The sequence below is a fragment of the Salvelinus namaycush genome, chromosome 7 (genome assembly GCF_016432855.1).
Source record: "Salvelinus namaycush isolate Seneca chromosome 7, SaNama_1.0, whole genome shotgun sequence".
NCBI classification, from domain to species: Eukaryota; Metazoa; Chordata; class Actinopteri; order Salmoniformes; family Salmonidae; genus Salvelinus; species Salvelinus namaycush.
This window is the reverse complement of record NC_052313.1, coordinates 42,472,136-42,499,417: the sequence shown is the minus strand read 5'-3', so window position 1 is coordinate 42,499,417 and position 27,282 is coordinate 42,472,136. Positions and strand designations below refer to the sequence as shown.

The following is a 27,282-nucleotide window of genomic DNA, read 5'->3' as shown; positions in this document are numbered from 1 at the left end:
GGCCATTTCGCTCAGATGGGAACTCCGAACTCGATACGCCCAGAGGATGGGTTTCGTGTGACGTCTGTGCTATCTGTTAAAGTGAACCCAACCTCACAAATATTGTCCCACTGCCCCTCAACATACACCAACTACTGTAAATGCATAAGAGCATGTTTATAACGAACTGTAAAGGCAATATGTGCAATTGTTATTGTTTCTAAAATCTATAAAATGTATATTTCCTACATAATAAAGGAAATAGATAGAATACAATGCAGCTTGTGCACCTTTCAATTTCGTTTAATTTAATACTTTTCACACCTGTAATATTGTTCATATTGTAACGACCCTGGGTTTATAAGCGCGGATATCGACTCTGCCGCTTGAGCATGCTTTTGCGGCACAGTTAATAGCGCGCTGGACTTCGGGGTCGAGGGTTCGAGGCCTGCTCCCTGCCTGTTTCATTACAATATTGTAAATCAAAGTATCTAATAAAACACTACAAATTCTGGTATTATTACAAATGCAGAAAGTGTACATATTGAGTAATTGATTAATACATTTGTGTACAATAAATATTTGGTGAAATTGTACAATAACCTACTAAATGTCCTTTAAAATATGGCAATGTTTCTAACTGTCTCTGAGAGATATTTTCTTCATGTTACTGTACAAGTGCATTAAAAGGATTGTGTTGCCGAGAAGAAGTCAATCCCTAGTGATCTGAGTCTGACAAGTTGCCCTGCTCCGTCCAATGCCTTCCCCTCTTCTTCTTCTTTCTCTTCCTCTCCGCCATGACCATGGCCCCCAACACTGTTATCACCACGGTGATCGTGATAATCAGCACAATAACCATCTCGGCGATACACAGCTCCGTATCCACATCCATCAACCTGTAGTTCGCTAGTTCTGTCGGAGCATTACAGCTAAGATTATAGTAATCGTCCAAGAACCGCCTACACTTTCTGTAGGTCACGATTGCAGTTCCAGGGGTTTCCTTCCAACAGGATATGGGTACTATACGCGTGGATGCTTAGGAAGGTCTTGAAGTAGATGGTGCTCATCTGGTTGTGGGCCAGGTTGAGCAGGGCCAGGGAGATCATGGCGGTGAAGACACCCTCTTGGGTCTTGTTGATCTGGTTCCCCTGCAGGTTGAGGACCTCCAGGGACTTCAGCATGGAGAACACCCCATTGTTTAGGGAGACGAGATGGTTGTCCTCCAGGTAGAGCTGCCGCAAGGTGGGCATGGAGCCAAAGGACCTCACCTGGATGGAATAAAATAGAACACAATAGAATAAAACAAAATAAAACACAATAGAACAGAATAAAATAAAACACAATATAATATAGTAAAATAGAACAGAACAGAATTGTATAAGTCCTGTATCACCTTATTTGATGTTGTTCAACAAAAGTAAAAACAACCTTACCTGGATGTTATGGATAACATTGCCAGTAAGGTTGAGCCTCTGTAGGCCATCCAGGTGCATGAAGCTCCTGCTGTCCAGGGTATGCAGGTGGTTGTGGCTCAGCTGCAGCTCTCTCAAGAGCGTTCAGGCCCAGGGAGAAGCTCTCGCTCAGGGACGAGATCCTGTTCAATCAATCAATACATCAATGAATCTATCCATCCAACCATCACATTTAATTGATAAAGCCCCTTTGACATGAACAGTTGCCACAAAGTGCTTTACAATAACCTGGTCAAGACCTCAAAGAGCAAATCAGAAACAAGAGCCCGGTGGCCAGGAAAAACTCTCCACTACCTGTTACAGCCCAGGTCCAACTTCTGAAGGAACTCTAGCTGGGTGAAGGCCCCGTCAGCCACAGCGTTGATGTTGTTGTCCTTCATAAGCAGAACCCTCAGTTTGCGTTCCATTTGGAAGGAACTCTTCGGAATAAAGGTTCATAGATAGGTCCAGGTGTTGCGTGTAAGGAGGGATGTGGTTGGGCAAAGAGGGCGTTAGTGCAAGCGGTGAGCTTCGGTTCCTCGCGACAGTCGCAGCCTTTCTCGCATGGGTGCCGTGAGACTTGGAGTAAACCTTCATCAACAGTAGGAGAAAAAAGAAGTACTGCATTTTGGCCCCTTACACCTGTAAAAATGAGACAGAGAAAGTGTGGTAACACTTAACATAAAGTTGTTGTACCTGTGTATTAAGGCTGTAAGTACACCAGCAACAACAGTCTATTTGCATGTTGTTGTGTAGTAATTTCGGAACTGGATTCTAGATAGCGTAATGGAGTTGAGCAATATAGCCCTGAAACGTTCAGCAAGTAGGCTACCATTATACAAGTATCCCTGACACAACAATCTACAACAAAGCATCCATTTTGACCAAATATGGCAATTTGGCCATAATAAAATAAAGAGAAAACATGAATGCCTTATCTTCACATCTATGATGAGGAGGGGGCTGGAGATGAGAGGGGTTTTAAAGAGATTGCTTGTAAACTGGGGCAACATCTGAGAATAAGGCGACACTTCCCTCTGAAGCATGAGCGTGTGGGTTATGTGATTTAAGGACAGCAGGTGTCTACAGGGGTGGGAGATGATCCTCCATTTATGTAGCCTAGTTGATGAATCAGATATTTATCTGCTGAACCTCTTGAACTGCAGTGAGACAGATTATAGTAATTCCAACCAAATCCCTAATTTAGTTTCATTATCTATCCTTCAATCAATCCATCCACCTACATTAATCTGACATCTCAGTTTACTCACATAAGCCTTTTCCCGATCACCATGTAAAAGGCAGAAATTGCTACCTCATGGTGGATGCTTGTGTAGCTCTGTGTAGCTCAGTTGGCAAGCGCAATGGCGCTAGCATCCACAATGCTGTGGGTTCAATTCTTGGGTGTATCTAATACAGGTTAAACTTTTTCAGCCTGGGACCAAAATGAGAAATTTTGTGGTTACAAAAACATGCAACTATATGTAAATATCGGCACATTTCATTGCCCTTATGCCCAATAACAAATGCAACATAGACAAAGAACAATTAAATGAAATACCCATATACATAGCTATTCATGTTTATTTTCCCCCATTAAAACACTCTTACATGTGTCTAGGTTGGACCTGTTGCTGTTCAAATACAATAAATCACTGGAATAAACTGATTGATCACATCACACAGATGTAGACCATAAAACACACACACACAGTCCTAATGATAGGTGTGTGACTGGTTGACGTTTTCAACAAGCAGGTCTATTCTGGGCTCAGTTTTTGACAGTTGAGAACCCTGACTCGCACAGGTATGTGGTGCCAAACTGGATCAGAACATCTACTGCTTTCTCAGTCAGTTTCTCAGCCTCAAAAAGCATCTTGCGTCTATCAGTGTATTCCAGTTCAGAATAAAAATGTTTGCTTGTATTTTAACAGCAACAGTTTTTTCCCTATCTTCATCTGTACTGTTACTAGGGTTGCACTGTCAGTAACGTTAGCTAGATAGCTTGCTTTGGCTAATGTTAGCTATTAGCTGTGTAAAAGGCCAGGGGGTTGTTTGAAGAGAAACTCACATCGACTACTATGAGAGTAGTACTCCCTTATTTCTGCTTATCATCACCCGTTATACAATTACAACAATACCTTGCTAGCTGACTTACTTTTCCACTGTCAAAGCACTGCTTCCTGAAGTATTCTGCCCTGTTCTAAAATAACTCCCTGGGTTTACCGTCAAGCTGTGGATGTTTGGTCAGGACCTGTCGAATTAATTTGTTTGTTTTGAGAGACTAATTACTAAGCACTTCCCTGCACAAACCACATTGTGGGCGCTCCTCGTTATTTCTCAAAGTTTGTATGAAACCAAGAGAGAGAAACTCATCGCTGTATTTGCGTTTAATGACAATATAACTTGTGGCTAGCTTGAGTCCATTCGTTGACAGCGGTGAGTGATGGCGAGTGGGAATTACAAGCCAGTTGCTGACAGCGCATCATCTGCTGCTGAACAACAGCACTGCAGCGTGTGGGTCGCGGAGTGATCTTCAAGAAACTGTCGAAAAAATATATGTTAATTGAACTGCGAAGCACACCGGCATCTTCCTCTCACGCAGCTGCCAAACTGAGCAGAAACACCGCTGCAAAGTAGAGAGCGTACCGAACAGAGAGTGCAGTTGCACTTGGCCAAAATCAATTCCAGTAATTAATGAAATAATTATAAATGTACTCTGACACCTCGCGACCCACCATTAACAGGGCTGCGACCCATTTTGGGTCGCGACTCATACTTTAAGAAAGGCTGATCTAATACCCACACAACTTACAAAAAAGGTATGCATTCACTGAACTGTACTTAGATCAGGGTCCCCGTACTACACAGCTTATTCAAATAACCAACTCATCAAGCTTTGATTATTTTAATCAGTTGAGTAGTGCTAGGGCAAAAACCAAAACGTGCACCCAGAGGGGGCCCCAGGACCGAGTTTGGGAAACCCTGCTTTAGATAAGGTGTCTGCTACGAAAGAGAAGTTAGACAGAGTTGTTTAGGGGGTTGAATTTCATTCTGGCCCCTGGTTTACTTTCCAGCAAGGCCTGACCTGGACAATTCTATCTCTGTGACTGGAAACAAAGTATTGATATTTCAATATAACAGATCTTTAGTCTGCCACACAAATCGTACACTGAACAGAAATATAAACACAACATGTAACAATTTCTGAGTTACAGTTCATATAAGGAAATCAGTCAATTGAAATAAAATCATTAGGCCCTAATCTATGAATTTCACTTGACTGGGAATAAAGATATGCATCTGATGGTTACAAATACCTTTTAAAAAAGGTAGGGGTTTAGATCAGAAAACTAGTCAGTTTCTGGTGTGACCACCATTACAGCGCGACACATCTCCTTCACATAGAGTTGATCAGGCTGTTGATTATGGCCTGTGGAATGTTGTTGCATTCTTCTTCAATGGCTGTGCGAAGTTTCTGGATATTGGTGGGAACTGGAAGACGCTGTCATACACGTCAATCCAGAGCATCCCAAACATGCTCAATTGGTGACATGTCTGGTGAGTATGCAGTCTACGGAAGAACTGGGACATTTTCAGCTTCCAGGAATTGTGTACAGATCCTTGCGACATGGGCCGTGCATTATCATGCTGAAACACAAGGTGAGGGAGGCGAATGAATGGCACGACAATGGGCCTCAGTATCTCGTCATGGCATTAAAATTGCTGTCGATAAAATGCAATTGTGTTCATTGTCCATAGTTTATGCATTCCTATACCATACGCCACCGCCACCATGGGCCACTCTGTTCACAATGTTGACATCAGAAAACCGCTCGCCCAAACTACACACTGCCCGATACTGATGAAATCGGGATTCATCCATCGAGGTAGAGCATTTGCCCATTGAAGTCGGTTACGACACCGAACTACAGTCAGGTCAATACTCTGGCAAGGACGTTGAGCACACAGATTAGCTTCCCTGAGACGGTTTCTGACAGTTTGTGCAGAAATGATTTGGTTGTGCAAACCCACAGTTTCATCAGCTGTCCGGGTGGCTGGTCTCAGACCATCCTGCAGATGAAGAAGCCAGATGTGGAGGTCCTGGGCTGGTGTGGTGACATGTGGTCTGCAGTTGTGAGTTGTGAGTTGTGCAGTTGTGAGGCCGGTTTGACGTACTGCAAAATTCTCTAAAACAACGTGGGAAGCGGCTTATGATAGAGAATGTAACATTTCATTCTTTGGTGGACATTCCTGCAGTCAACATGCCAATTGCATTGAGACATTGTGTTGTGTGACAAAACTGCACATTTTATAGTGGCCTTATTGGACAAGGTGCACCTGTGTAATCATGCCGTTTAATTAGCTTCTTGATATTCGCCATCTTGGCTAAGGAAAAATGCTCACTAACAGGGATGTAAACAAATTTGTGCACAAGATTTTATTCATTTATTTAACTAGGCAAGTCAGTTAAGAACACATTCTTATTTACAATGATGGCCTAGGAACTGTGGGTTAACTGCTTTGTTCAGGGGTAGAACAACAGATTGCTACCTTGTCAGCTCAGGGATTTGATCTAGTAACCTTTTGGTTACTGGCCCAACTCTCTAACCACTAGGCTACCTGCTGCCCCATTTGAAATGAATAAGCTTTCTGTGCATATGGAACATTTCTGGGATCTTTTATTTCAGCTCATGAAACATTTTTGTTCACTGTACTTATAGAAGACTGACTGGACAGATTATAGATCATATTTAGTTACATGCGTAAAGAAAAGTAAGCGTGTGCAATTGATAATTATTATTACATTATTGTAACAGTCCATAAAATATATACTTTTTACTAATGTACTGCCCTAATCGTGTTTGGATATCTTTACTTTTCCAATATTATTTTACTATCAATCTTACTGAAACAAGATCACATTACTTTAATTTCCCCTATGGCTTTTCCGTTTGTAGATTGACTTCATTTTCATCAACAAGATGTTTTGAATGATTTCAATAGAGAGAGCCAAAAGTCAAACACATAATGTCATGTTGGTGGAGGACAACAACAGGCAGTGTAAAGGAAATAACACATACCTTTTCCTGCTTGTCCTTTGAAACAGTATTTGATATCCAGTGACATCCAGTGTTTTTATCTGTTGTCCACATGTAAGAACAGAGAGGGGGCCGGTACTGGAAGGAGTGCATCGGTAAGCCTCCCCTTATAAGTCCTATAAACAAAGGATCGTCTCTGTCAGAGCCACAAGATTACGGCTATAAAAGACAACCTCACAGTGGCTTAAATCAATGTAAATATCTCTCTAAGTAGCCAGTAGCATCAGAAGATTTGTGAATTACTGTAAGAATACCAGTGATGAATTTCTCATCCCTGCCCCGAATTACACAGACACAGTGATAGTGACGTCCCTATGCTCCACATTGCTCTTGATCTGTCCCTGTCTCCCAGAGTCCCATCTGTCACTGTGGTGTGATAGAACAGGGGTTGTCATGGAGACGTCTGTCACCTGCTCCAGCCTAGCTGTGGGATACATGATTGATTAAAGACATGACAGCTGGAGCAGTTGGATTGAGAGAACGTCCCATGGAAGCTCACAGGTGCTGGGATGACCTCTCTAAACATACTATATCATGGTTATGTAGTAGGATACACCTCTACTCACCATGCTGGCAGAGCTGTAGGGACAATGGACGTATCAGTGGCAGCAGAAATAATGAGTGAATGAAATCAACATTAGACCCAGTTACCAACATTAGATCCAGTTATTTCCAATTCTACCCATTCCACAGCCATCTAAGGATTAAAGACAATGGTGGATGAATGTGTGTAAAAATATACATTACATCTACATGGATGCCTGAATCAAATCTTTATTAGAACCATCATCTAACCTAAACAAACAGGGCCTAAATGGGTTGTGGTGGTTGTGACGTAATGACTCCTCCTGTGCTTCTGTTTTTGACCAGCAGAGGGTATCAGTCACTCGTTTACAATCAATACACACCATTCTATTTCACCTTCTACCTTTGATTTTGGTACTGCATGTAGCAACTGCTAATGCATTTTTGCTGTCATGTTGATCATGTCAATTGAAGAGTGTCATGTGGTATTTAGATAGTTTCCTATCCTCATTGTATATCCCAGCGCAATTGCACCCGATTCCCTATATAGAGCATTAATTCTGACCAGAGCCCTATGGTCCCCAAACAAAAGTAGTGCACTATAAAGGGAATAGGGTGCCATTTTGGAATCACACAATGTTTGGGTTACCAGTTTGGGTCACATTTTATCAGCACATTGAACCACATTAGAATGACTGTCTGAGGACCTCTAGTCCTGTCAATGACCCTCACATATCAAGGCTCAGGAGAAGACCCAGATGCAGACAGTTTTGAAGTAACATAAGTTTATTACAGAAACAGGGGGGCAGGCAAACGACAGGTCAAGGGCAGGCAGAGGTCAGTAGTCCAGAGCAAAGTCTGTAAGGTACAGAACGGCAGGCAGGCTCAGGGTCAGGGCAGGCAGAGGTCAGTGATCCAATGTGGTGTGACAAGGTACAGAACGGTAGGCAGGCTCAGGGTTGGGGTAGGCAGAATGGTCAAAAACCGGGAAAGCTATTAAAGAGGAACTAGAGAAAGAGGAGCATGGGAAAAACGCTGGTAGGCTTAACGAAACAAACTAACTGGCAACAGACAAACAGAGAACACAGGTATAATACACTGGGGATAATGGGGAAGATGGACGATACCTGGAGGTGGGTGGAGACAAGCACAAAGACAGGTGAAACAGATCAGGGTGTGACACTCACAGATCCATCAGACCTGTTTCTACCTGCATGCATTAGCCTGAAAATGAGACCAGAGAGAGAGAGAGAGAAAGAAAGAGAGAGAGAGTGAGAGAGAGAAAGAGAGAGAGAGAGAGAGAGAGAGAGTGAGAGAGAGAAAGAGAGAGAGAGTGAGAGAGAGAAGGATGCAGAGAAAGAAAGAGAGAGAGAGTGAGAGAGAGAGAGAGAGAGAGAGAGAGAGAGAGAGAGAGAGAGAGAGAGAGAGAGAGAGAGTGAGAGAGAGAAAGAGAGAGAGAGTGAGAGAGAGAAGGATGCAGAGAAAGAAAGAGAGAGAGAGAGAGAGAGAGAGAGAGAGAGAGAGAGAGAGAGAGAGAGAGAGAGAGAGAGAGAGAGAGAGAGAGAGAGAGAGAGAGAGTGAGAGAGAGAAAGAGAGAGAGAGTGAGAGAGAGAAGGATGCAGAGAAAGAAAGAGAGAGAGAGAGAGAGAGAGAGAGAGAGAGAGAGAGAGAGAGAGAGAGAGAGAGAGAGAGAGAAAGAGAAAGAGAGAGAGAGTGGGACTCATTAAACATTTGCCTTATAATGTTTGACAAGAATGAGGAACAGGGGGTCCATACGGAGCTTTACGACTGAAAGGAGAACTACAGAGGAACAAACAAAAAACAATAGGTTAAAGGTCACAAAGCATTTTTAAAACAAGTAAGTGAACCTACCAATGACCCTGTGCACTTTCACTCAACAGACAGAAGCTTATGGCCAATTTGAGCAGTTTAATTTTAAATATGTGTGGGGTCATCAGAGTTTATGGGAATGTGTGAGAGAAAGAGCTGTGAAAACAGCCACTTTGCACTGCAAGCCAAGCTGTCTAAGCTGTCCAGGCTGTCCAACAAACTTGGTAACATTTGCAGCAGTGTAACGTAACTTAATGCAATGTTATTATTCTTAGCTGTAGGAACAGATTGGGAGCAGCAGGATGGCCAGACGGAACGTTCACACTAACCGACAGATCAAATGTAGCACCTCACACAGACAGACAGCGAAGAAGAGGGTGTGTGTGTGTGCGTGTGTGTGTGCGTGTGCATGTGCGTGCACGTGTGTGTGGAAGGATGGAGGGAATTAACGTAGCCAGTTCAGGCTGTATGCGACTCATGTCGGTCAACATCCAGCCACAACAAGAGCAGTGGGCCAGGGATCCACAGATGTGGCACTGGGACTGGGACTGGGACTGGGACTGGGACTGGGACTGGGACTGGGACTGGGACCGGGACCGGGACTGCCATGACTCATTCCTATGAAGAATTAGTAGAAAACATGTCCCTCAAATACAGTACAGCCTTCAGTTAGAAGAAGCGGTGCTATAGGCTATATAACTAACATGGCTCAACTGGTTCAATGGTTCAATGGCTCGCAGCCTAAATGGACCTAAAAAAGATTCAGAGACAGCTAGAAATGCCAAGCAGCCTTATTTGTTGCAGTGTACCGCCTCTCCCGTGCCTCTCAAATCCTACAAAGGAGTTTGACAGAGAAAGCTCGAGGAATATCAGCTAAGGCAGCATAGATAGGACATGTCCGTGTGTATGGATATGAACGGTTAGGTTAGTTGTGGTGGTAAATAACGCCCTGTGGCACCGGGCGGCGAGCCAGCCAAGCGGTAAAGAGACACTAAGGCAGGCAGCAAGCCACGCATGACTGGAGCCCTGCTTCAGCTGCGCAGCGTATGTGTTGTTGTGGCCCAACAAATTATATCCGCTGTTTGAGTGAAACACACCAAACACGCAGGCCCAACCGACCCACAAACACATGCTCAGTCACGCTCGCATAACGCATAACACACATACAGAGAGCTGCAGAGACACACACACACACACACACACACACACACACACACACACACACACACACACACACACACACACACACACACACACACACACACACACACACACACACACACACACACACACACACACACACACACACACACACACACACACACAATCCTCTATTCTATTTTCCAGTAATTTATTGTTGAATGTGGGTCAAAAAGACCCAGAGGAATTTGTTTTGACTCCTCCTTATTCTATTATGCGGATACTACAATGTGTTACATAGAGACATGTTGAATAACATGGACCACGTTTTTCTTGTCCTGTGCGGCTCTCAGTCGGTAGAGCACGGCGCTTGCAACACCAACGTTGTGGGTTCGATTCCTGCTGTGGCCACCCAATACAAAAAAATGTGCACATGCATGACTGTAGGTTGCTATGGATAAAAGCGTCTGCCAAATGGTGTGTATTTTTTCTACACGGTATACGATTGTGTGGAGACCTCTTGTGTGGTATTTGGCAAAGTTATGCAACAGATCCCACTGGTTCATGCAGTCAGCTACTGACTGCATGAACACACACACACACACACACACACACACACACACACACACACACACACACACACACACACACACACACACACACACACACACACACACACACACACACACACACACACACACACACACACACACACACACACACACACACACACACACACACACAGAGTCTTGTACAACTAACCTTGTAGGGACACACAATTCAGTCCCATTCTAAATCCTATTAACCATAACCCTAACCCCTAACCTTCACCCTAACCCTAACCCTAGCTACTAAACCTAACCCTAAAACTAGTCCTTGCTCCTAACCCTAAACCTAATTCTAACCCTAACACTAATTCTAACCTTAACCCTAAACCCCCTAGAAATAGCATTTGACCTTGTGGACACACACACGCGCGCGCACACACACGTGCACACGCACGCACACACAAACAGGGTTTTAATGTTACCTTACATAAGTCTTAATCCTTAGGTTTTTATCTACGCTGTCCTTGGAGGAAATTACACAAAATAAATCATAAGTAGATAAGATCAGAATAACAACCATATCAGAACAACAGAGGACCAAGGAACATTTGCTCCCTCTCAGAAAGCCTTTGATAAAACCAAGAGAGATTCACTTTCCCTTGGCTAACCCAGATGGTCAGTGAACCTGACAATTCAGAGCAAGATGACACACAGAAACGGGCCGAGATGGAAGAGAAGGAACTGAGGTGGGAAAACTACCAGGAGGGGATTTTTGGAGAAAGGTCACTGTGGTGATGGGGTAATTCATACATAAATATTTGGATGTGTCGTTCTGCTGAGGAACAGGTTGCATCCGTGCGTCAGAGGCTGATTGGAGAGACTGACTCAGAGTTCCATCTGGGTTGAGAGGGGAGGAATGAATTCCTATGGGTTTAGAGGCAGAGAGAAGACAGAGAGGGAGAGAGGAGTAGGGGAGAAGGTAGAGGGGACAGAGAGGGAAGTGAGACAGAGAGGGGAGAGAGGGAAAGGGAAGGGAGGGGAGAGATGGGAAGACAGGTAGAGAGAGGGACAGAAGGGAGAGAGGAGGCGAGAAGTGGAGAGAGGGGACCAACTGTGTCATCAAGGCTAAAACCTGCTTCATGTCCCTTCTTGAATTTTTCTCTTAATACTTAATTGTTTGTCCTTTATTAGATTAGATTAGAAAGTTTAATAGTCATATGTACAAGGTTGCAGATGTAGTTACAGGGTACAGTGAAATTCTTGAGGGGGGATGTCTATAGGGGGAGCAGCAGAGTAGCTGACTAGTGGTTGCTATTCAGCCGCTTGATGGTCTGGGGTTAGAAGCTATTGATTGGCCAGTCTTACATGATGCTCCTGTAATAAGTGATGGAAACGGGGAGAACAGGCCATGGCTCGGGTGGCTGGGGTCCCTGATGATCTTCCTGGCCTTCCTGCAACACCTGGTGTTGTAGGTGTCCTGGAGGGCTGGCTGTGTGCACCCGAGCGCCTTGCGGTCCGACAGGGGTGGAGTTGCTGTACCAGGCTACGATGCAGCCTGACAGTTTTCTCTTGATGGTGGTCCTGTAGAACACTGTGCGGGCCCTCGGGGAAAGGACACATTTCTTTAGCATCCTGAGGTTGAAGAGTCGCTGTCGTGCCTTCACCACGGGGTGTGGGTGTGCTTTGACCATTTCAGCTCCCCTGAGACGTGTACGCCGAGGAACATGACGTTTTTCACCGTCTCTACGGCGGCCCCGTTGATGAGGATGGGGACATGCTGAAAGGGAATTTGATCATATCTGTACATTATAGGAACACCTGTAATTACAAAAGTACACTGATTCATGTTTTGCTTTAGCTTCAGATGAAGAATCAGCGGTAGAGACTTTGTAAGTGCATGAAGAGATCAACGGTACAAAAGTCATATGCCTGTTTGTTGAAACTATACTTTCAGTTCCCGTTGATACTATGTTCCAGTCTTACTTTTGCTAGCACATGATAGCAACAGGAGGAAGAAGGATTGGGAAACTAACTGCAAATAACAATAAGCTGAACTCCGCCTAGCAGAAACATCTTTGTATTAGCAACTATTCATTATGAGCTTATATGGTATTAAAGTTAAGGGACATCACCCTGGGCGGGGTGAACCTCAGTTGAGGATAAAAAGGGAAAACACCATCTTGAGAACTGAGTGTCTTTCTTGCAAATTGCTGTAAGTGTATACTCCGGGTTGTAATTCTTATTAAACAAACTAACCTCTGAACAAATAAGTTTTCCTGTGGTCTCTTGAGTGCACATAAGGCAGAAATCCCTAACAATGCCCAGCCTGGTTCCTCCTGAAGTCCACGATCAGCTACTTTGTTTTGCTGACATTGAGGGAGAGGTTGTTTACCTGGAACCATGCCATCAGAGTGCCTACCTCCTCCCTGTAGGCCATCTCGTCATTGTTGGTAATCAGACCTACTACTGTCGCGTAATCAGCGAACTCGATGATGGAGTTGGAGCTGTGTGAGGCCACTCAGTCGTGGGTACACAGGGAGTACAGGGGAGGACTGAGGACGCACACTTGCGGCCTAATTCACGGCCTAATTCACAGCCCGCCAGGAAGTCCAGGACCCAGTTGCGTATGGAGGAGTTCAAACCCAGGGCTGTGAGCTTGGTGGTCAGCGTAGAGCACAGAACCAACCATCCTTTTGGTTGGTAGCTAGGTAAGTTAGGTCATTGTCATGCGGCTGGGGCTGGGGTTACAGAGGAAGGAGGCTGCCAGGCAGGCTATTAAATTGACGGTACACATTACACAGCTGAGTGAACTGAGGTGAGACAGAGAACTTCTCCAGACAGAACCTCGGTCGATAAAGAAAACACCTCCGGGGTAGAGAAGTATGTATGTTTGTGTGTGTGTTTGTATAGTGTCTGTAACAATTTTCTGGAATTTTCAGTAAATGATGTGTGAATGTGCATGTGTTAAGTGTGTGTGTGTGTGTGTGTGTGTGTGTGTGTGTGTGTGTGTGTGTGTGTGTGCGTGTGCGTACGCACAAATGTGTTTGTGTGTGTGTGTGTAGGATATGGGAGGAAGACTGGACAGCCAGGTATAGATGTAGGATCTTAATTTGATCACCCTGTTGCAGGGGAACCTTGATGCAACGCAGAAAATGTTTTTGAGGTTTGTATTTTAGGTTTAAAAAGGCTTTTGAAGTTTGTAATTTCCACTTTCAAATTTCAGACTTGATTTTCCCTCACGAAAAATGATGCTGCGTTTTAGATCATATGATGCAAAATGCATCATCAGAGGATGATTTCTGTATTTTGAAAGTTACATATCTTGAAATCTTGAATGCTGACAAGCAAAACATTTTGGGACTACAGTATGTCAACAATGGAATAATGAAACAAATACCAAAATAACGTTTTTGGGTGGAATTTTCCTTTAAGATCCTACATCTGTAGGCAGTGGATATTTTTTAAACCTATAATTGGCTCCCAGTGCCAGTCTATGAAGCACTCTGCTGTCACTTCCTATCTCATCAAGGCAACAGGAGATGGTCTCTCTCTGCTCTCTTCCTCCTCCTCTTCCTCCTCCTCCTCCTCCTCCACCTCCTCCTCCACCTCCTCCTCTCCTCTCTACCTCCTCTCTGTGCAGCACAGCACAGCTATGTCCTCTGTCTGTTGCAGGTGTCTTTGGTAACTAACAACAGCTCCCGGTCCCCCACATCATAGTTTCGCTCCGCCGGGCTGAGCTTCTTTGAGAAGAAGGCACAGGGGCGGAGCTTCGGTGGCATTCCCGAGGCTGAGAGAGCACGGCTCCTATCCCAGCCTCGGACGCATCCACCTCCACCGTGAACGCCAAAGAGGGATCCGGATGCGCTAGCACGGGAGCCGAGGTAAACAGAGCCCGTAGGTGACCAAAAGCCCTGTCCGCCTCAGCCGACCACTGCAAACGCACCGGGCCCCCCTTCAGCAGTGAGGTAATGGGAGCCGCTACCTGACCAACACCCCGGATAAACCTCCGGTAGTAATTGGCAAACCCTGAAAAATGCTGCACCTCCTTTACCGTGGTGGGAGTCGGCCAATTACGCACGGCTGAAATGCGGTCACTCTCCATCTCCACCCCTGAGGTGAAAATGCGGTATCCTAGGAAGGAGACGGACTGCTGGAAGAACAGGCATTTCTCAGCCTTGACATACAGGTCATGCTCCAACAGTCGATCAAGCACCTTGCTCACCAAGGACACATGCTCGGCGCATGCAGTGGAGTATATCAGAATGTCATCGATATACACCACTACACCCTGCCCGTGCAGGTCCCTGAAAATCTCGTCCACAAAGGCTTGGAAGACTGACGGAGCATTCATCAACCCGTACGGCATGACGAGGTACTCATAATGCCCTGAGGTGGTACTGAACACTGTCTTCCACTCATCTCCCTCCCGGATACGCACCAGGTTGTAAGCACTCCTGAGATCTAGTTTAGTGAAGAAGCGCGCCCCATGCATTGACTCAATCACTGTGGCTATGAGAGGTAGCGGGTAACTGTACTGCACAGTGATCTGGTTAAGGGCTCGATAGTCAATACACGGGCGCAGACCTCCCTCCTTCATCTTCACAAAAAATAAACTCGAGGAGGCAGGTGAAGTGGAGGACCGAATGTACCCCTGACGCAGAGATTCGGAGACATATGTCTCCATAGCCGCCGTCTCCGCCTGTGACAGGGGATACACGTGACTCCTGGGAAGTGCGGCGTCTGCCTGGAGGTTTATCGCACAATCCCCCCGACGATGGAGAGCCAAATCGGAATATTCGGGGGGAATGCGCACGGTGGAGACCTGGTCTGGACTTTCCACCTTAGTAACACCAATGGAAACCCCTAAACACCTCCCCGAGCACTCTCGAGACCACCCCGTGAGAGCCCTCTGTTGCCATGAAACAGTGGGGTCATGACAGGCTAACCAGGGTAGGCCTAGCACCACGGGAAACGCAGGAGAGTCAATGAGGAAGAGACTGATTCTCCCCCTGCGTCACCATGCCCAGGAGAGCGGTGGCCTCCCTAATTAACCCTGACCCTATAAGGTCGACTGTTTAAGGCGTGAACTGGGAAGGGCTTAGCCACTGGAACAACGGGGATCCCTAAATTATGGGCAAATGATCTGTCTATGAAATTCCCAGCCGCGCCTGAATCGACGAGCGCCTTATGCTGGGAATGCAGGGAAAACTCAGGAAAGTTAACTTGCAAAAACAAGTGGGCATCAGAGGGCCCTGGATGAGAAGGGTGCAGGCTCACCTGGGGTGACGCCATAGTCCCCTGCCTGCTGCCTCGACCCCCAGAGTAACCAACCCGACACCGACCGGCAGTGTGCCCTCTGTGGCCACAGATGGTGCACGTGAAGGCCCCTCCTCCGGTCTCCCTGAGCGCAGCACCTCCCAGCTCCATATGCACCGGAGCGGGGGTGCTGGGAGATGGAACCGACAGAGCTGCGTCTGAACGTCCGCGGGTGGCCAGCAGGTTATCCAGCCGGATGGACAGGTCCACCAGCTGATCAAACGTGGGGGTGGTGTCCCTGCAGGCCAACTCCCGACGGACATCCTCGCGCAGGCTGCAGCAATAGTGGTCGATCAGGACCCTGTCGTTCCATCCCGCTCCGGCGGCCAGGGTCCAAAAGTCCAAGGCGAACTCCTAGGCGCTCCTCGTCCCCAGACTCAGGTGGAAAAGACGTTCACCCGCCGCTCTACCCTCGGGCGGGTGGTCGAAGACTGCCCGGGAGCGGCGGCTGAACTCCTCAAAGTGGTCCAGCGCCGCATCTCCTTCTACCCACACGGCGTTGACCCACTCCAGGGCTTTCCCCGAGAGGCACGAGATGAGGGCGGACACCCTCTCACGTTCCGAAGGAGCCAGGTAGACGGTCACCAGATACAGTTCCAGCTGCACCAGGAACCCCTGGCAGCGTGCCGCCATCCCATCAAACTCCCCGGGAAGGGCGAGACGAATCCCACTGGGACCGGGTGCAGGAGAGGCGAGTAGTGGAGACCCCTGTTGTGCTGGTGGAGGCGCTTGAGGGACTCCCTGTCTCTCCCAGCGGTCCATTGTCTGGACGACGCAGTCCATGACGGTGCCGAGACACCTACAACAGGGGTACCTGCTCCTGCTGACTCCATAAAGGGTGTGGAATTCTGTCATGATGTGCGCAACTGGTTGAAGGTAAGTCAGGTGCAGGAGAGCAGAGATGGGTGATAACAGGTGCACTTTATTCATGCCCAAGGAAAACAGTGAAAACGCCCAAAGTACACAAACGGTGCAATAAACAAAACACACGGGTCAAACACATACCCGGCGCAAACCAGCCTGATGCGAACCATACGTAACAAACAAACAATTCCACACACAGACATGGGAGGAACAGAGGGTAATATACATTTAGTTAGATGAGGGAATGTGAACCAGGTATGCGGAAAACTAAGACAAAACAATTGGAAAATGAAAGATGGAGCGGCGATGGCTAGAAGACCGGTGAACGAGGAGAAGGACCGACTTCGCGCGGAAGTCGTGACAGTTAGCTATTTGTCAGTCGTATTGCTTGGGGATAGAAGCTGTTTAAGAGCCTGTTGGTGTCAGACTTGATGCACCGGTACCTCTTACAGTGCAGCAGCAGAGAAAACATTCTATGGCTTGGGTGGTTGGGGTCTTTTGACATTTTATCATAGTCCATGAAGAGATGCAGGAGCAAATACAATTTGTGTAGACAGGCTGATGGCTGTGTCAGGATATCCTGTCTGTACAAAGGGTCTCACCTGATTGAATTTGGATAAATTATAAAGAAAAGAGATTTCAATTAGCTAAATTTACAAATGATTGCATCATGAGTGGAAGTACACAGAGTTGATTGCTTATGTCAAAATATCTGCACAGAGAAGATCTCAGACCAGCATGGTGGTCAATTCGAATTATCAGTCAATTCAAATTTACATTTAAACTCTAAAAATGTAAAAACCAATTACATAAATACCTTCAGTTAATGAGAAATAATTTAAAACATATCCTTCTTTTTCCTTTTTTAATTGGAATTTTAGTTTACTTCTTGAATTGATTGCTTTCTATTTGAGTTGACCCCCAACCCTGGTTAGTTCCACACAATGAATATTTCATGTTTCCTCCTGTATCCGACTGCCTCCCTCCACATCCACTGGGGCTCACCAACTGAGCAGCTGATCAAAACCTGTTGTGGCATATTGACACAAAAGACAAGCTAATGGTTGCCCGCTGCTTTGAGTCACCCATAACACACTGCCAGAGAAGGTTGTAAGTTAAACCGTGCTGCAGAATATGCTCACTGAGGCATTATACAAAGGCAGAAGGAATGTCTCCTATTGTCCAATGGACAAACAGTGTACTGTATGTGTGACAGTGGGCTCCCATAGGTAACTTGAATCAATGTTATTTTGTATTGCTTTATGTGAGAGTATGAGGTCAGGTTCCATGGATTGTGTCCCAAATGAGTACTATAAAGGGAATAGGGTGTCATTTGGGATGCAAACCATTGTGTGTCAAGCCAAGGACATCCAATACAGCATCTACTCTAGCAAGGATCCATGATGCTGGAACCATCCTTCTCGCTAAGCCAACCGCTCTCAGAGTGCTGCCGCTGGTCTCTTGCTGAACTGCAGGGAACAGAGCTGTGACAGAGAATACATATGACAGACTGTCACTACACCTGGGCCACAGCGGTGAGGTGCTAAGAGTTAACCCCAGCAGCAGAAGATCTCTAGAGTCTACACCTTTTCTACCAAGAAGTCCTCTCTCTATATCCTGTTGGTTACCTATCTACAGTACATTGGGATTCCAGGTCTATCAGAGAAAGCACTCACTGACCTTTGCAGAGAAAAAAACTGCCAATTTGATTTGATCTGTGTCTATTTAAAGCACTAGGCTGGCTGCTGGCTGGAGAGCGGGCCAGGGTTATTATTGGCACAGCCTCCATTTGCTGAAGGTGCCCCCTGGATGTGCTAACTCATTGAGTGGATGGTGGCAGGGCTGGGCCCCCTGCTGGGAGGAATAACATTGTATTAGCTGATGACACATCCAGATACTGCAGAGCCCCTGGGCTGGTTGGATGGCTTCCTGCTTCCTGATGATGATAATGTCTTGTATGACTTCATTAAGATGCCACGGGAAGTGAAGTTGTTGAGTGATGTCACTCTGTGTCCTGAGGCATCACATTGTATTAGGCTGATCCCATCGGATGAGGAGGATGAAGAGTGACATTTACATTTTAGACATTTAGTAGATGCACTTATCCAGAGCGACTTACAGTTAGTGCATTCATCTTAAGATAGCTAGATGGGACAACCACATATCAAAGTCATAGTAAGTCAATGTTTTCCTCAATAAAGTAGTTATCAGCAAAGTCAGAGCTAGTAAGAGGGAAAAGAGTCAAGTGTGAGTGTTAGTTCACGAAAGGCTTTTTAAAAAAAAACATTATTTCTAACATAAGGTAAAAGGGGACAGCAAATGATTTATGACTGTGTCTTTTGCTAATACAGTGGGCTCCGAAAGTATGGGATAGTGAGAGATTTTTTGTTGTTTTGGCTCTGTAGTCCCGCACGTTGGATTTGAAATGATACAATGACGATGAGGTTAAAGTACAGACTTTTCATCCATATCGGGTGAAACGTTTAGAAATTACAGCACTTTTTGTACATAGTCCCCCCATTTTAGGGGACCAAAGGCATTGGGACAAATTCACTTGTGTAATAAAGTAGCAAAAAGTGAAGTATTTGGTCCCATATTCATAGCCCACAATGACTACTTCTAGTTTGTGACTCTACAAGTTTGTGAACGGTAAATAATGTATTGTGTAATTTTGGAGTCACTTTTATGAATAGAATATGTTTCTAAACACTTCTACGTTAATGTGCATGCTACCATGATTACGGATCAACCTGAATGAATTGTGAATAATGATGACCTTCCCTGTTATTTTAAGGTTGAGAGGTTAGCATGTCTTGGGAGTATGATATTTGTGTCACTGTCCCAATACTTTTGGAGATCACTGTATATGCTGACTGTTAGCCATTCGTTCATTGTCTGTACTGCAACATGGACATTACATAGCCCTAGTAACCAGTGGAGGCTGCTGAGGGGAGGACGGTCATAACAATGTCTTGAACGGAGCAAATGGAATGGTATCAAACACATGGAAACCATTGATGTATTTGATACCATTCCACCTATTCCGCTCCAGCCATTACCCTGAGCCCATCCTCCCCAATTAAGGTGTCACCAACCTCCTGTGCAAGTAACATTTGGCACAATATGCTTGAGTTGATTTCAGCTCTATTCTACACATCATTAAAGCTGCTATTAAAACTGTGGGATCTGTCTTAATGTACATTTCCATTTATGTTTAGTACATTCTGTGGAATCACTGGTCTCTCTACATACGACATTTAAATGCCGTCCCTACAGTATAGCAGAGTATTGAGTGCTGCTGAAGTCTACACACAGGGGAGCTAGTACAAGGTCAGGAGAATGGGCGTCCAACTGGCTTGGTGGATGCTAGCTGACTGATGACCAATTCAGACTCCCTTAGCAACCACCCCCCACCCCACCCCCTGTGGGCCCACTAGACACTAAGTGCAAGCTTTCAGTTGGCCAATTCCTGACCTCTCCCACACAGCCAGGAAATGGACCGTCCAATAGGCATATATTTAGAACAAATAAATATATGGCTCTGGACCATCCTAGTTCCTGCCTGTCTAGAATTCTTCAGTCACCAAGACAGTGTTTCTGATGAAAATATTACTGTACCTTTTCCACTGGAGACAAAAGTTAACTTTAAAGTAATTTCTCCATAGCTAAATCGGTCCGTTTTTGTTTTCTTCATTCATTTGCATTCGCAATTGCAAAATGGAAAACACATGGATTATGACAAATATACATTTTAAGGCTCTGTTCAATCTGTATCGCTGAAGCATTACAGATTTCTCAATAGAAAAATAAAGGTAATTTCCGATTGAGCCGACATGTCGCATTTACCTTTGAATGCACGGTGTCTGTTTACTGCATTAGCAGCAGTCTAGATGGCAGGCTAGCTCCACTGTGCTCCACACCTCTCAGGGGGGATCTCAGGATCTAGGTTACGGTCTGTATACTCCGAGGGAGGGGTGCATCATGCCCGGGAGGGGAAGTCCATAAGAGCTTTCCTCCCTCTCATCCCACACTGGCCATGCCTCTTCTTTAAACCTTCACGACAGCTCCCTCTTCCACATGTGGAGGTGTGGCGGACCCATGTCTGCTTTATGCTTTGGCTTGTTGAGCTAAAGGGATTTGATATCTTCGTAGTTGATGTCAAGAGCATACAACGTTCTGTACAACCTTCGGGAGCCAAGAGAGGTGAAGTGTCTCGATGCACCAACAGAGTCTTCTGTTTTTCTCTTCTTTGTGTGAGTGAAAGCGCATTCCGTTAGAGAAAACATAACATGGAACGCTGGCTTGTTTCTGCTGTTAAAGTAATGTTGTTTCGAAACACAGTGTCAGCATAGATAACTACTGTTGTGGCTTCAGGTTACTGGTGCTCTGCACTACAGTTGTAAAGTACAGAGAGAGAGAGAGAAATCCCCTTCGACTCTGCCTCCGCCACACCTCCCCGCTACAGAATTGAGTCACAGTCACAGTCAAACGCCAAAAGCGTTCCAACTTCTTGGAATATCATTGTTTCAACTCTACGACTTTTCAGTAGAGTTAAAAAGAGTGAAAATTATCTTTAAAAAAGATATATAACCCCAACAAAAATCAATGTTGCTATGAGGAGGAGAGAGAAAGGGGAGTGTGTGCAACAAGCTGGAAGTAATGTGCAGTGACAGCCCATGGGGTGGTGGGGGGGAACGGGTGGGGGGGAACGGTGTGTGTGTGTGTGTGTGTGTTGGGGGATGGGGGGCTGAACAACGGGGCACCAGTGGGGAGGGAGCGATGTAGGGAGAGACGGAGGGATGGATGAAGGTAGGGAGGGGTCGATGGAGAGACCTGTCTCCAGCAGCAACACTCTTCCTGGGCAACACAGTGTGTCAAGTGCACAGAAGACAAATAAAAAGAGAAGAGAGAAGAAACGACACAGAAACCGATCTATAAAGAACTCAGAGTCCCTGGAGTGGACAAAGGAGAGAGGATACTCCAGGACACAACGCAAGACTCAATGATAAAGTACTTGAAACCAAGATCGAACTCTATCCTTACTAAAGCAAACAGCCATCTTTCTGTTGCTTTTGGAAAAAATAACTGCAGTATATCTCAGGCCCTCTCAGTCCTACCCTGCAGTTATCTTTGATTGTCTGTAGTCAGGTATTGGCGTATTGTATTCTATTCAAGTTGGGCGGCAGGTAGCCTCGTGGTTAAGAGCGTTGGGCCATCTGTTGATGTGCCCTTGAGCAAGACACTTAACCCTAATTTCTCCTGTAAGTCGCTCTGGATAAGAGCGTCTGCTAAATTACTCAAATGTTATGTAAAATGTAACCATTGCCGTCACCAGGTCACTCAAAAACCAGGTCACCACTCTCTTTCTCAAGATTGCTGCTCGCAAAGCATAGGTACAGATCCTATATTTGCCATTAGGGAAATGGCCTGCCCTGAATGGTATGGAGCAACCGTTGAATATTTTATATGCCTTCTATGCACTCGGCTGCTGTGGTGACATAAAACCTGGAAAGCTTCTTAATTGAGGAGTAAGTTGCCGTGACCTAATGGGGCTCGGTGGTTCAGTTCCAGGGTTGATGGTGAATCTATAATGCATATAGTGTTGTGCGCTACGGCTGTGTCCAAATGGCTTCCTATGTACTGCACTACATTTGACCAGGGACCATTGGGCTCTGGTCAAAAGTAGTTCACTTTGTAGGGAATAGTGTGCCATTTGGACCGCCTCTGTTTTCAACTGTTCACACAGGGGCTAGGTATGGTGTAGAGAGGGATCATCTCAATGACCAGGACATGAACACACACCCTCCATTCTCCTCCTATACCCCAGGAACTGCCTTCTATACACATGAGCTCCATCCGCACCTTAAAAACATTCCCCCCTGGAATGTAGTGTGACATGCTGGAAAACACTGGGGAGGACCTACGGGCTAGCCCTGCTTCCTCCTGTCGATTATGTTACAAGCACGCATGGCTAACTGAGGAAACCAAAGGAGAAGAAAAACTCTCATAAATGATTTCATGTGAGTCATATTAAAGATGAAAACAGCTAGTGAGGGAGGCAGAGGCAGACCGGAGGGATTGGTTGGCTTTGGTGACCCTGCGCATCTGTCATTGGGCATTGCGTCGCTCTTTGGTTTCTGAACACTCTCCCCATCGTTCTAAAGTAGATAAACATGTACAGGATATATGCTGCCGGGGACTGGAATAAAGACATGTTATTATTACATCAATTTCTAAAGGCGAATGTAATGGAGAAGCTTTGTAAAGCAGGAACTACTTCCAAGATAATACTGTATGTAAAAGTCCCCCAGTGAAAGATTGACATATTCCTGAATTAATGCTCCCAAGATGGTTCAACTAAGATTTTTTGTGAACATTCAAAAATAGCCCTTTGCGTTTCTATTCAATAAAATTTGTCAGGCTGTCTCACTTCATTAGACAGATTGTTTGTAACTTGGCAGGCATTAGAGTGACGAGGCAGGGGGCTGTTTCTGTCTGGACTCTGGACTGTCTCGCTACGCCACAGAGGGTCTCTCTCCTGTCTCCACCAACCAACACCTTGTCAATTATGGTCCGTTGTGTTCAGTAGGGCAAAGCGTACCAAAAAGTTTTGCCACAGAAATACAGGTCTAACTCACTCAGTTTCAAAATATGTTCTCCCATTTCGTTGCTTCTGAACACAGCCCATGATACACATACAGGAGACATATAGGAGAGAGACAGAAAGGAGATAGGAAGTGATGGAGAAAATGGCGTGCTAGTTTCATGGAGGGAAGTCAGTCAGACATGCAGAGAGAAAATGGATGCCTGTCACTGTGTCCCCCCCTATGTTGGTAGGTTTAGTTATTCTAGTCTCCAGCGGGGGTGACTGTGATATCAATATGTGTTTGTTTGCTTGCTCCTGGGTCAGTGTTCACACATTGCCATTGTGGAAAAAGGGAGAGATTGTCCAGGGGATTAAGGGGGGATGGATGGAGAGAAGCGATCAATGAGGATGGAGATAGAAGCACTCTCAGAGAGACTGTCTCACTTCCTGGTTGCGTGGTGCATAGCGCGCGTCACTCCTGTCTCCAGGGCAAGTCTGTCCGTCTCCTCAAACGTCTGTCTGTCCCACTTAGGTATAGAAGTACCGGACACAGCGTCCAAGATGGACGCCCGTTGTTTTCAACGTAATCTACTCGCGTTCGCATATGCCGTTTCGTGGTTGTTGACATCTTCTTTTACCGGGACTACTGATTAGACAGCAGGATCGTGCGAACATGCTCCGGAAACTCTGCCAGCTGGGCTCATGACATCAGAGCATGAATATAACATTTAAATATCTTCGGCTGAGTGATAAAAAAATAAAAAATTGGCCTCAGCAACTAATATTTGAATATTTGAATAATTCAATGGATTTTTTGGTGCACAAAGGTGATGACTAAAGTGTTTTATTATGAATTTTCGAATTATGGTGCCGTCGATGGGAATTGTCTTTCTGGGCCGTACTTCAGTTGAAATGCAATAACGAAGCTGTCCTCTAGGAATTCGAAAGCACGCTTCCAGTCTGGTGCCTTGGTTGGTCCCCTACAAGTCTTTCTGTCTGTCCCTAAATGTCTGTCTGACCATCAGTCTCATAACTGTCTGTCCCCTCAATGTCTGTCTGTTCCCTAAATGTCTGTCTCTCCCCCACAAGTCTATCTGTCTGTCTATAACCTACTGTCCAGACAGCACAGCAGCCATTGCCTTTAACGATGCTACTGTATAGGCACACAAGTGAGCTGTGAGACTTGTGGATGAAGAAATTATGGACCTTCGTATTAGAACATACACAGCCCATTTTCAATTGTGATTTTAACACCCAATGTTAAAATCAACACCTTTAAGTTCAAAGTGTACAGTACAGAACCAATCAGAAATAATTGTTCAATTAACACTTTTCAAAGAGGCACAAAACAATATGAGCACAAACATACTATGATTAGGATGAACTGTGATTGCACAAATCCTTTATTTCCAGGATCAAATAGTATATTTTAACATTTGAACTGCTTTTTTTATTTTTTTTTATTTTTTACATTTACAATAACTTTGTGTGTTAGAATATCAAAATAAATTCAACGTGATAAAAAAAGAACAATGACACCATTGTATCTTTAAACATAAAACATTAAAATCTGTGATGTGTCTCCAGTATGTCACCACTATGGCACCATATTCTTTTGAGTAAAAGTCACAAAAAGTTCTCCAAACATGACTTTGAAATAAAACACAGAACTGTAGGTACTGTAGTCATATAATATTGAGTCCAAAATTATTTTCTACAAGCCTACTTTTTTGTGCTAGAGAAAAATTGCTTGAAAGAAGCAGTGCTTTTAAAGTAGTGTTTGCAACAAATGTCATAAAAAATTACCTTACTATTTACACAACAGTTTTTGAAAAAGCAATTTTTGTTGTTATTGATTGTCACCTTGCTTTTTTATTTTTACATATACCTCCTGGTTGATTTAAATAAATCTATTTCATATAAGAAATGTCTGTATACAAAAAAAGACAAACAAACAAATATAAAGAGAGAGGCAAGTCTGTAAATGCATTTGTTTGTGACATTTATGTAATAAGTTACATCCCAAATGGCAACCCCTTCCCTATATAGTGCACTACTTTTGACCAGGGTCCATAGGGCTCTGGTTAAAAGTAGAGCACTATGTAGAGAATAGAGTGCCATTTAGGACGGAGAAAATTCTAACGCTACCAATATTAATAAATAAAATTCAGCACTTTTTAATAACGAAATACTGCAAATAGGATATTTTTACAACTCTTTTACAATATACACAACACATTCAACATTGCAACTTTTCAATACAGAATCTCTTTAAAAGACTTGTCCTCTCATTTGGTTTTTGTATCAATGCTCATGAGTCTGCGTATGACAGAGTCAATCCTCATGGAATAGGTCTTCAGTGCGATACATCAGTGGTTCTCAAACCTCTCCTGGGGACCCGCACCTGTTCCACGCTTTTGATCTATTCTAAAGTTAGCCCAGCTGATTCAACTCGTCAACTAATCATCGAGCCTTTGACCAAGTGAATCAGGTGAGCTAGTTCAGGGCTACAACGGAGTTGTGACTCTTCTGGGAGTCCCCGAGGAGAGGTTTGAGAACCACTGTGATAGATGACCATGATGGAATCACTTGGGGCCCTGTAAGCGAGGAGGCCCACTGAAACGACCTCTCTCGTAACGTCAGAAACTGCCGTTCCCGTTCCTCTGCCTCTTGGCATCGGCAGCGAATACGGTTTGTTTAGCTCAATTTCATTTCAATTCAGGAAATCGACTTAAATCCAAATTTATATTTTTCTCAACGCTTTTCAATGAGGAACGATGGATCTGGAATTTGTTTGTTTACTTCTGAATTTAGTGAATTAAAGCTATCTACTGTATTCCGGAACTTAATTTACTGAGTGATTTCACACTGTAGCCGGTCAAGAAAAGAAGAAAATGCTTCGGTTGATTTGAGTGCCATTTAAATAAATACACAACATCATTGTACTGGTAACGTAAACTTCTTCCAGGCTAAAATGCAGCATGGAAATAAACAAACACCAAAACGGTCATCCCTTCCTCCGATCTGCTCTCCCTCTTCATATTTAGATACCATTTGACCATAATATGGGATCTGTTTCACATATCCAATCTCAATAACACGTAAGAGGACAACCTAAATACTATTTTACCAACACGTAGATCACCAAAACCAAAATGATAGGCCTGAATCAATTCCTCTTCCTCTCTATGGACAGATGACACAACAAAACACACAGAACATTTGTAATCTACCTCACAATAATTTCAGACATCCAGCTCCTTCAATCAATCAATACGTCTCATCATTCTTCATAATGAATATTAATCTCCATATCAATCCTTCTCCATCCTTTCCATACCCACATTCACTTTCCCTCCTTTAACAAGTTATACTGAAGCGCAGTACTGTAGCTATGACAGTGGTAAAACATGTCTCTTCTCACAGTCTTGTTTAAAATCTTTGTCGGAAACTGTATTTTGTAAACCATAAAGAAAAACCATGAAATTCACAGTGGTGAAGAAACCGCCGCTCTCTCAACCAACCGTACCCTTCATAAAAGAAATGTGTAACAACATGAGAAGATGTATTTGGTTTCCCCTGAGCTGTGTGCTAGTGGGGAAACGACTGTCAGAGTGCAGAGACACTATCCTGAGCTCTTTCCCGGAGTCCTGAGTCCGTCGTACACAAATGAAAATGGAGAGAATGTTACATCGAAAGTCGTAACATCCACAGTTCAGTTTGATTCTTCTTCTTTTGCTTCTATACCTCTCTGTTTATTTTTTTATGCCCCCTGACAAAATGGTCCAATGGTCTCTCTTTGCACTGATACACACACACACACACACACACACACACACACACACACACACACACACACACACACACACACACACACACACACACACACACACACACACACACACACACACACACACACACACACACCCTCGTCCCCCCTC

At 44.8% G+C, this 27,282-nt stretch overlaps 1 pseudogene; it reads right to left on the bottom strand.

Moving 5' to 3' along the window:
* Nucleotides 1-690: 690 nt before the first annotated feature.
* Nucleotides 691-16,746, bottom strand: LOC120050726 (annotated as a pseudogene).
* Between the last annotated feature and the right edge of the window lie 10,536 nt (nucleotides 16,747-27,282).